Raw genomic sequence first — 10,091 nt, forward strand, 5'->3', positions numbered from 1 at the left:
ATGATTCATTTCAAAGGCATAAATAAGTTACAGAAAAAACTTACAAGTTGGGATGAAATATCTTTAAAAAATAAATAACAAAAGGTTTATATCCATAGTGTGTGTGTGTGTGTATAGTATATACACACAGTATAAGGTGTGTGTGTATACATATATAAATATATATAATTATATATATACATAGATAAATATATACATATATAAATATACATAAACATATAATTATATACACATATATGTATACATATATGCATACATATATATAAATATAGATATAATTGTATATATGTATACACATACACACACAGAGTACTTAAAAATCAATGACAAAAGGCCAAGCACAGTGGCTCACGCCTGTAATCCCAGCACTTTGGGAGGCCAAGGCAGGTGGATCACGAGGTCAGGAGTTTGAGACCATCTTGGCCAACATGGTGAAATCCTGTCTCTACTAAAAATACAAAAATTAGCCGGGTTTGGTGGTGAGCACCTGTAGTACCAGCTACTCAGGAGGCTGAGGCAGGAGAATCGCTTGGACCTGGGAGGCGAAGGTTGCAGTGAGCCGAGATTGTGCCGCTGCATTCCAGCCTGGCAACAGAATGATAATCCGTCTCAAAAAACCAAACCAAAACAAAAATGACAAAAACAAAAATAACCCAACAAAAAATTGTTACATGTAAATAAATAATTAGGAAAAGAAATGCAAAAAGATGATCAGTTTTGCCTGTAATTAAATAAATGAAATTAAAAGAAACAAAATATATTTTGTCCATTACACTGGCAAAAGTGAAAGTTTTTAATTGGATAATATCCAGGGTTGATGAAAGTTTGAAAATTTTGTGGTTTTTTTTTCCAGAGGGAAATCTAACAGCATCTATTAAAATTTTAAGTGTTTATGTCCTTTGCTCCATCATGTCCACTTCTATAGAAACACTTTTGTAAATTGATAGCAATATACACAATTTATATTCTTTTTTTTTGTCTTTTTTTAATTTTTATTTTATTTATTATTATTTTTTATTATTATACTTTGAGTTCTAGGGTACATGTGCATAACGTGCAGGTTTGTTACATATGTATACTTGTGCCATGTTGCTGTGCTGCACCCATCAACTCGTCATTTACATCAGGTATAACTCCCAGTGCAATCCCTCCCCGCTCCCCCCTCCCCATGATAGGCCCCGGTGTGTGATGTTCCCCTACCCAAGTCCAAGTGATCTCATTGTTCAGTTCCCACCTATGAGTGAGAACATGCGGTGTTTGGTTTTCTGTTCTTGTGATAGTTTGCTAAGAATGATGGTTTCCAGCTGCATCCATGTCCCTACAAAGGACACAAACTCATCCTTTTTTATGGCTGCATAGTATTCCATGGTGTATATGTGCCACATTTTCTTAATCCAGTCTGTCACTGATGGACATTTGGGTTGATTCCAAGTCTTTGCTATTGTGAATAGTGCCACAATAAACATATGTGTGCATGTGTCTTTATAGCAGCATGATTTATAATCCTTTGGGTATATACCCAGTAATGGGATGGCTGGGTCATATGGTACATCTAGTTCTAGATCCTTGAGGAATCGCCATACTGTTTTCCATAATGGTTGAACTAGTTTACAATCCCACCAACAGTGTAAAAGAGTTCCTATTTCTCCACATCCTCTCCAGCACCTGTTGTTTCCTGACTTTTGAATGATCGCCATTCTAACTGGTGTCAGATGGTATCTCATTGTGGTTTTGATTTGCATTTCTCTGATGGCCAGTGATGATGAGCATTTTTTCATGTGTCTGTTGGCTGTATGAATGTCTTCTTTTGAGAAATGTCTGTTCATATCCTTTGCCCACTTTTGGATGGGGTTGTTTGTTTCTTTCTTGTAAATTTGTTTGAGTTCTTTGTAGGTTCTGGATATTAGCCCTTTGTCAGATGAGTAGATTGCAAAAATTTTCTCCCATTCTGTAGGTTGCCTGTTCACTCTGATGGTAGTTTCTTTTGCTGTGCAGAAGCTCTTTAGTTTAATGAGATCCCATGTGTCAATTTTGGCTTTTGCTGCCGTTGCTTTTGGTGTTTTAGACATGAAGTCTTTGCCCATGCCTATGTCCTGAATGGTACTACCTAGGTTTTCCTCTAGGATTTTTATGGTATTAGGTCTAACATTTAAGTCTCTAATCCATCTTGAATTAATTTTTGTATAAGGAGTAAGGAAAGGATCCAGTTTCAGCTTTCTACTTATGGCTAGCCAATTTTCCCAGCACCATTTATTAAATAGGGAATCCTTTCCCCATTTCTTGTTTTTCTCAGGTTTGTCAAAGATCAGATGGCTGTAGATGTGTGGTATTATTTCTGAGGACTCTGTTCTGTTCCATTGGTCTATATCTCTGTTTTGGTACCAGATTGATTGGAATAGTTTCAGAAGGAATGGTATCAGCTCCTCCTTGTACCTCTGGTAGAATTCGACTGTGAATCCATGTGGTCCTGGACTTTTTTTGGTTACTGTTTTGGTTATTGTAGCCTTGTAGTATAGTTTGAAGTCAGGTAGCGTGATGCCTCCAGCTTTGTTCTTTTGACTTAGGATTGTCTTGGAGATGCGGGCTCTTTTTTGGTTCCATATGAACTTTAAAGCAGTTTTTTCCAATTCTGTGAAGAAACTCATTGGTAGCTTGATGGGGATGGCATTGAATCTATAAACAACCTTGGGCAGTATGGCCATTTTCACGATATTGATTCTCCCTATCCATGAGCATGGTATGTTCTTCCATTTGTTTGTGTCCTCTTTTATTTCACTGAGCAGTGGTTTGTAGTTCTCCTTGAAGAGGTCCTTTACATCCCTTGTAAGTTGGATTCCTAGGTATTTTATTCTCTTTGAAGCAATTGTGAATGGAAGTTCATTCATGATTTGGCTCTCTGTTTGTCTGTTACTGGTGTATAAGAATGCTTGTGATTTTTGCACATTAATTTTGTATCCTGAGACTTTGCTGAAGTTGCTTATCAGCTTAAGGAGATTTTGGGCTGAGACAATGGGGTTTTCTAAATATACAATCATGTCATCTGCAAACAGGGACAATTTGACTTCTTCTTTTCCTAACTGAATACCCTTGATTTCTTTCTCTTGCCTGATTGCCCTAGCCAGAACTTCCAACACTATGTTGAATAGGAGTGGTGAGAGAGGGCATCCCTGTCTTGTGCCAGTTTTCAAAGGGAATTTTTCCAGTTTTTGCCCATTCAGTATGATATTGGCTGTGGGTTTGTCATAAATAGCTCTTATTATTTTGAGGTACGTTCCATCAATACCGAATTTATTGAGCGTTTTTAGCATGAAGGGCTGTTGAATTTTGTCAAAAGCCTTTTCTGCATCTATTAAGATAATCATGTGGTTCTTGTCTTTGGTTCTGTTTATATGCTGGATTATGTTTATTGATTTGCGAATGTTGAACCAGCCTTGCATCCCAGGGATGAAGCCCACTTGATCACGGTGGATAAGCTTTTTGATGTGTTGCTGAATCCGGTTTGCCAGTATTTTATTGAGGATTTTTGCATCGATGTTCATCAGGGATATTGGTCTAAAATTCTCTTTTTTTGTTGTGTGTCTGCCAGGCTTTGGCATCAGGATGATGTTGGCCTCATAAAATGAGTTAGGGAGGATTCCCTCTTTTTCTATTGATTGGAATAGTTTCAGAAGGAATGGTACCAGCTCCTCCTTGTACCTCTGGTAGAATTCAGCTGTGAATCCATCTGGTCCTGGACTTTTTTTGGTTGATAGGCTATTAATTATTGCCTCAATTTCAGAGCCTACTATTGGTCTATTCAGGGATTCAACTTCTTCCTGGTTTAGTCTTGGAAGAGTATAAGTGTCCAGGAAATTATCCATTTCTTCTAGATTTTCCAGTTTATTTGCATAGAGGTGTTTATAGTATTCTCTGATGGTAGTTTGTATTTCTGTGGGGTCGGTGGTGATATCCCCTTTATCATTTTTTATTGCATCAATTTGATTCTTCTCTCTTTTCTTCTTTATTAGTCTTGCTAGCGGTCTGTCAATTTTGTTGATCTTTTTAAAAAACCAAGTCCTGGATTCGATTTTTTGGAGGGTTTTTTGTGTTTCTATCTCCTTCAGTTCTGCTCTGATCTTAGTTATTTCTTGCCTTCTGCTAGCTTTCGAATGTGTTTGCTCTTGCTTCTCTAGTTCTTTTAACTGCGATGTTAGAGTGTCAATTTTAGATCTTTCCTGCTTTCTCTTGTGGGCATTTAGTGCTATAAATTTCCCTCTACACACTGCTTTAAATGTGTCCCAGAGATTCTGGTATGTTGTATCTTTGTTCTCATTGGTTTCAAAGAACATCTTTATTTCTGCCTTCATTTCGTTATGTACTCAGTAGTCATTCAGGAGCAGGTTGTTCAGTTTCCATGTAGTTGAGCGGTTTTGATTGAGTTTCTTAGTCCTGAGTTCTAGTTTGATTGCACTGTGGTCTGAGAGACAGTTTGTTATAATTTCTGTTCTTGTACATTTGCTGAGGAGTGCTTTACTTCCAATTACGTGGTCAATTATGGAGTAAGTGCGATGTGGTGCTGAGAATGTATATTCTGTTGATTTGGGGTGGAGAGTTCTATAGATGTCTATTAGGTCTGCTTGCTGCAGAGATGAGTTCAGTTCCTGGATATCCTTGTTAACTTTCTGTCTCGTTGATCTGTCTAATGTTGACAGTGGAGTGTTGAAGTCTCCCATTATTATTGTATGGGAGTCTAAGTCTCTTTGTAAGTCTCTAAGGACTTGCTTTATGAATCTGGGTGCTCCTGTATTGGGTGCATATATATTTAGGATAGTTAGCTCTTCCTGTTGAATTGATCCCTTTACCATTATGTAATGGCCTTCTTTGTCTCTTTTGATCTTTGATGGTTTAAAGTCTGTTTTATCAGAGACTAGTATTGCAACCCCTGCTTTTTTTTGTTCTCCATTTGCTTGGTAAATCTTCCTCCATCCCTTTATTTTGAGCCTATGTATGTCTCTGCATGTGAGATGGGTCTCCTGAATACAGCAGACTGATGGGTCTTGACTCTTTATCCAGTTTGCCAGTCTGTGTCTTTTAATTGGAGCATTTAGTCCATTTACATTTAAGGTTAAGATTGTTATGTGTGAACTTGATCCTGCCATTATGATATTAACTGGTTATTTTGCTCGTTAGTTGATGCAGTTTCTTCCTAGCCTTGATGGTCTTTACATTTTGGCATGTTTTTGCAATGGCTGGTACCAGTTGTTCCTTTCCATGTTTAGTGCTTCCTTCAGGATCTCTTATAAGGCAGGCCTAGTGGTGACAAAATCTCTAAGCATTTGCTTATCTGTAAAGGATTTTATTTCTCCTTCACTTATGAAACTTAGTTTGGCTGGATATGAAATTCTGGGTTGAAAATTCTTTTCTTTAAGAATGTTGAATATTGGCCCCCACTCTCTTCTGGCTTGTAGAGTTTCTGCCGAGAGATCTGCTGTTAGTCTGATGGGCTTCCCTTTGTGGGTAACCCGACCTTTCTCTCTGGCTGCCCTTAAGATTTTTTCCTTCATTTCAACTTTGGTGAATCTGGCAATTATGTGTCTTGGAGTTGCTCTTCTCGAGGAGTATCTTTGTGGCGTTCTCTGTATTTCCTGGATTTGAATGTTGGCCTGCCCTACTAGGTTGGGGAAGTTCTCCTGGATGATATCCTGAAGAGTGTTTTCCAACTTGGTTCCATTTTCCCCCTCACTTTCAGGCACCCCAATCAGATGTAGATTTGGTCTTTTTACATAATCCCATACTTCTTGCAGGCTTTGTTCATTTCTTTTTCTTCTTTTTTCTTTTGGTTTCTCTTCTCACTTCATTTCATTCATTTGATCCTCAATCGCTGATACTCTTTCTTCCAGTTGATCGAGTCGGTTACTGAAGCTTGTGCATTTGTCACATATTTCTCGTGTCATGGTTTTCATCTCTTTCATGTCGTTTATAACCTCCTCTGCATTAATTACTCTAGCCATCAATTCTTCCACTTTTTTTTCAAGATTTTTAGTTTCTTTGCGCTGGGTACGTAATTCCTCCTTTAGCTCTGAGAAGTTTGATGGACTGAAGCCTTCTTCTCTCATCTCGTCAAAGTCATTCTCCATCCAGCTTTGATCCGTTGCTGGCGATGAGCTGCGCTCCTTTGCCGGGGGAGATGCGCTCTTATTTTTTGAATTTCCAGCTTTTCTGCCCTGCTTTTTCCCCATCTTTGTGGTTTTATCTGCCTCTGGTCTTTGATGATGGTGACGTACTGATGGGGTTTTGGTGTAGGTGTCCTTCCTGTTTGATAGTTTTCCTTCTAACAGTCAGGACCCTCAGCTGTAGGTCTGTTGGAGATTGCTTGAGGTCCACTCCAGACCCTGTTTGTCTGGGTATCAGCAGCAGAGGCTCAGTTGAAAATGCAGAAATCACCGGTCTTCTGTGTTGCTCGCGCTGGGAGTTGGAGACTGGAGCTGTTCCTATTTGGCCATGTTGCTCCGCCCTCACACAATTTATATTCTTTACAGTACTGTTTCTACTAGTGAAAAAATTAAAAATAAACCAATGTCCTTCAATATAGGAGTGGTTAAATAAACTACCTCCATATTTTCACAGGATCCTTGGGGTGTCACCTTGTCAGCTGGAAACCTCTGTGGCTGGTGGCAGCTTTGCCCAAGTTTTGCTGAGGCCCACTGGGCTTGTTCCACTCACTCGGCCCAGAAGGCTGCTTTTGGCTTGTGCTACCAGCCTGGATCCCATGCCTGCCAAGGGGAAGCCAGGTGCAGAGCACCAAGGGGTGTGTGAGCAAGCATGGGGTCTGACCATGTCCATAGCTAGGCATGCCAGCTCTGGCAGGGCAGGCAGCTCCAGGCATTGGCACAGGCACTGGCTCTGTGCTGGGCTGTGGCTGGACCAGGCATACCACAAGTAGTTTCCACTGCAGGCGCCGGAGAACATCGTGGTGCTCAGAAGCTTGGAGACACCAGGACCCACAAAACCCCAAAGAGGGTGACACAGCCCTGGCTCAGCAAGCCCCTCAGTCTGGGCTCCCTGAAAGGCTACACCTCTTCTCTTCTTTTCATTGCTTGCAACGTGGGTGAGTGGGGGGGTGTGTTTCAGCCCTGTTTGTGTTACAGCTCTTTCAGTTCTGCCATTTGGTAGGTCTTGAGTTCTCGTCCCACATCCAGGAAGAATGAGGTACATGGACAACTAGAGGATGAGCAAGGTGAAGGGGTGCTTTATTGAGTGACAGTACAGCTCTCAGGAGACCCGAAGTGGGTAGCTCTTTCCTGAAGGCAGGTCTCCCATTGTCTCTGCAGCCGTCAGGAGAGAGGAGACCCAGAGTGATTAGCTCCTCTTTATAGGCAGGTTTTCCAGTTGTCTCTCTGAGGTTGACTGAGTCCTGGGGTTTCAAGGGCTTCAGAAGGGAGGAAGTACATGCTGATTGGTCCATGGGTGGCCATGGGTGGGCCCAGAAAAAACACCATAAGTTTTCACTTGGGTCTGTGGAACTGGCAGCCCAGCCCTCAGACTTCTGGCCATCCCTGCCTTGAAGGTGGGGTTTCACTGGGGACCCACCCTTTTCTGCCCAGGAGCCTGTCTGCCTCCCACTGCTGCTTATGGCACTCAGGCTGTTCATGCCAAGGGGTGCCTGCAGACCTGCACTGAGCCACCTTCAGCCCCCACCTTGGCCTCCCTCACATGCTCTTCGATGCCCAAAGCCCAGAGGAGACTGAAGTGGCAGAGGGCTGGCGTGTTAGTACTGCCCCAAGCATACATACACCTAGCTGGATCTGGACAGCACCTGGGCTTGGCCACAACTTTGCTCCAAAATTGGAGTGGGTCCCAGGAGCGGGGAGAGGCCAGGCAGTGGGAGCAGGCACTTCTGAGTCTGTGGGGGAAGGGGGGCTTCCCAGGCCCCCAAGAGCACAGGGATGTCCTGGTCCACAGCCGCAGCTGGGCGGCTGCAGTTGTGCCTGGGAGTGCGGGTCTCCCACCCCACCAACTCAGAAGCGGGTGGGGCTCCTGCCTGTTTCCAGCTCCCACTACCTCTGCGGAGTGAACAGCCCCAGCTGCACCTCCCCAGCTGCAACCAGTGTCTTTGCAGCAGCTGCTCCAGATGGGCTGCTGCCATCATCAATAAGTGGAATGAAATTTCATGCAGCCACTGAAAAGAAAGGTTTAAATCTATAAACATTGCCATGAAAATAACAATAAAGAGGTGGTATGTATAATATCCTTTTGTTGTTGTTTGGTTTGTGGTTAAAATAGAAAACAGAATAATAATGTGATAGTAAATGTATAAAAATAAAAGTGGGGAGGTGGGAGAAGAGGATAAATACACACTAAACAGTTATAGTGAGGATCTTGAGTGGTGTGGATGAAATTATAGAGAATTTTCCCATTTCTATAGTATTCAAATTATTATTATTATTACTACTTTTGACTGCATTTATTTTAATGCTGAACTTACTCCTGTGCCGTAAGTTTTTGTTTCTTCAGTTTCTTCTGGGATATCTTTTTCTTCTGGGTAAACCTCCTCTTCTGGTTTAGGAACAATCTGTTCCTTTTCAGTAAGGATCTTCTCTGTGTGGCAGGGAGAGCTCACGTATGGGTTAATCCAACCATAAGCTCTGTAGGTCCAGCGGTGCATCTTAGGTGCTTTGTTCAGTTGGATATGCTCAATGACTGGAGAATCTACATCTAAAAATATAAGTTCAGCAGCATTACTCTCTGCATTTTTAAGCATGTGCACCAAAAATTCAGCACTCTTTTTGGGCCACCGACCTTGTGTCCAGCCCCACTGCTTGGCCTGGGCACACCTGCCAACTCCACCATTGTAACATCGGGATGATACGCACTGTTTCTGTAAAGTGCCATCTTTCAGATACTTCATGGCTTTTCATATATGCATACCCTTGACGGCCTAGGTAGTTTCACGAGTGTTCTTAAAGTGAACACGAAGATTGGAACTTCTTGATTTGCATGATTTTTTGGGGTTCTCCAGGTCACATGAATAGCAAACCATTTTCACAGATTACCTCAAGCTGCTTAGGGAAAGAGAGCGTGTTCAAATTATTACAAACTGTAAAACTTTGTAATAATAACAGCCAATATTTTATTGAGGGTTTGCTACCAAACACTATCCTCTGTTCTTTGCATGCATTACTGCCTTTAGTTATCTCAATTGTCCTTTGGAGGACGTTCTGTTATTTTCTGTGAGGCATATAAGGCATAGGTGAAGTTGAGTGTCAGATAGCAAGACAGTAAGTGGTGGAGTTAAATTTCAAACCCAGATCCTGACTCAATAGCCACTATATTATGGGGGTTCTCACACACACACACACACACACACTCACACCCAAAAAGTGCGTTAAAATCTTTGCAAGGGCAATTACAAACAATAAAAATGCCAACGATATAATATTATCTGAAAAAGTGACCCACAAAATGTGTGTGCACTGTGATTTGTGATTGTTCCATACATAATATGCATCTGCAAAAGGACTATAATCATCCGCATGATGGCAACCTTTTATTTATTTGTCAAATTGCAAAAGTAGGCACCAGCCATGAGCCGAGACTTGAGCTCATTTATACACAGTTCAGATGGCCAGGCTGGATTAGCTTTCCTCCTTCCTACACCACCACCCTGGGCTCATCATGCCACAGCATCATTGTCAGTGTCACTGTTAGCCTCCCCAAACAGTACCACAAATTTTTGAGGGAATCGAGGATCAGAGAGGTGAAGTGTCTTGGACAAGGCGGGACAGTGAGGAAGCAGCCAAGCATGGATTTAACCCAAAGATTTTCCAGGTTTGGCCCAGTTTTTCTACTTCCTACTGTGTTGCTGTTTCATTTAATCTTATTTCTTCCTCCTCTATCTAAGAACAGGAAGCGATTCTCTCATGTTCTTCTCTGAGTTTTTCTCTCTCTCTCCCCCTACTCCTCCTCCCTCTGCACCTCTCCTTTCTCTCTCCTAAACTGGCTTCACTGCTTCATTGCCCTGCACATGCCCACAATGGCCACTCTGGCTCACAATCCACATAATTTAGTATGCACCTGAACTTCACTCTGCTTACATTCCACTCATGTATTCA

At 41.8% G+C, this 10,091-nt stretch overlaps 1 pseudogene; it reads right to left on the minus strand.

Moving 5' to 3' along the window:
• Positions 1-8,460: 8,460 nt before the first annotated feature.
• On the minus strand, positions 8,461-9,019 carry LOC103235638 (large ribosomal subunit protein uL22 pseudogene; annotated as a pseudogene).
• Positions 9,020-10,091: the final 1,072 nt, after the last annotated feature.

The sequence above is a fragment of the Chlorocebus sabaeus genome, chromosome 7 (genome assembly GCF_047675955.1).
Source record: "Chlorocebus sabaeus isolate Y175 chromosome 7, mChlSab1.0.hap1, whole genome shotgun sequence".
In the NCBI taxonomy this organism is placed as follows: domain Eukaryota; kingdom Metazoa; phylum Chordata; class Mammalia; order Primates; family Cercopithecidae; genus Chlorocebus; species Chlorocebus sabaeus.